Below are 1,041 nucleotides of genomic sequence, written 5' to 3'. Positions count from 1 at the left end.
GGTCCCCGGCACCCGCTGCCGGGACTGTCCCCACCCAGCACCCCCAGGCCCCCAGCACCCTGTCCCACCCTGTCCCCCCATGGGCTGGAGATGTGGCACGTCCCCGGTGTCCCCGAGTTTCCCACCTCTCTTCCCGGGCAGACCTCGCGTCTGGGTGCTCCCAGGCTTCGTGTCCCTCTGCCTCGTCCCCAACACTCTGTCCTGTCCCCCGTGGGCTGGGACGTGCCACATCCTGGGTCCCCTGGGACTCACGCCCCAGTCCCCAGCCCCGCACCTCGTCCTGCCCTATCTCCTGGGGCTGGGGACACGCCACGCCTGGAGTGTCACCGGTCAGACTCCCTGTCCCCCCTTCTTGTCCCCCGGGCTGGGGCTATGCCATGCCAGGGGTGTCCCCAGTGTCACACCCATGCCCTTGCTTCTGTCCCCTGGGGCTGGCATATGCATTGCCTGGGGTGTCCCCATCCCCAGCAGTTGGCCCTGTCCCCTGGGGATGGGACATGCCATGCCTGGGGTGTCCCCATGCCTGGGGTGTCCCCATTCCCACATTCCTGTCCTTGGCCCTGTCCCCTGGGGATGGGACATGCCATGCCTGGGGTGTCCCCATGCCTGGAGTGTCCCCATTCCCATGGGCAGGGGACATGCCATGCCTGGGGTGTCCCCATGCCTGGAGTGTCCCCATTCCCACACTCCTGTCCTTGGCCCTGTCCCCTGGGAAAAAGGCCCATGGGGACATGCCATGGCCAGGGTGCCCCATGTCCCCATCCCGGTCTGCAGCACGGGGTCCTGTCCCCTGGGGTTGGGGCATGCCCTGCCTGGGGTGTCCCATGTCCCCGTCCCCAACACAGGGTCCTGTCCCCCGGGGGCTGGGGAGGTGCCGTGTCCGGTGTGTCCCCAGTCCCGTGTCCCTGCCCCCATCCCCAGCACTCAGTCCTGTCCCCTGGGGGCTGGGGAGGTGCCATGCCCGGGGTGTCCCTGGTCCCATGTCCCTGTCCCCAACCCCAACACTGGGTCCTGTCCCCCGGGGGCTGGGGAGGTGCCGTG

The sequence above is a fragment of the Egretta garzetta genome, unplaced genomic scaffold (genome assembly GCF_000687185.1).
Source record: "Egretta garzetta isolate BGI_Z169 unplaced genomic scaffold, ASM68718v1 scaffold1006, whole genome shotgun sequence".
Lineage (NCBI taxonomy): Eukaryota > Metazoa > Chordata > Aves > Pelecaniformes > Ardeidae > Egretta > Egretta garzetta.
The sequence above is the reverse complement of the archived record's forward strand: the minus strand, read 5'-3'. Positions refer to the sequence as shown.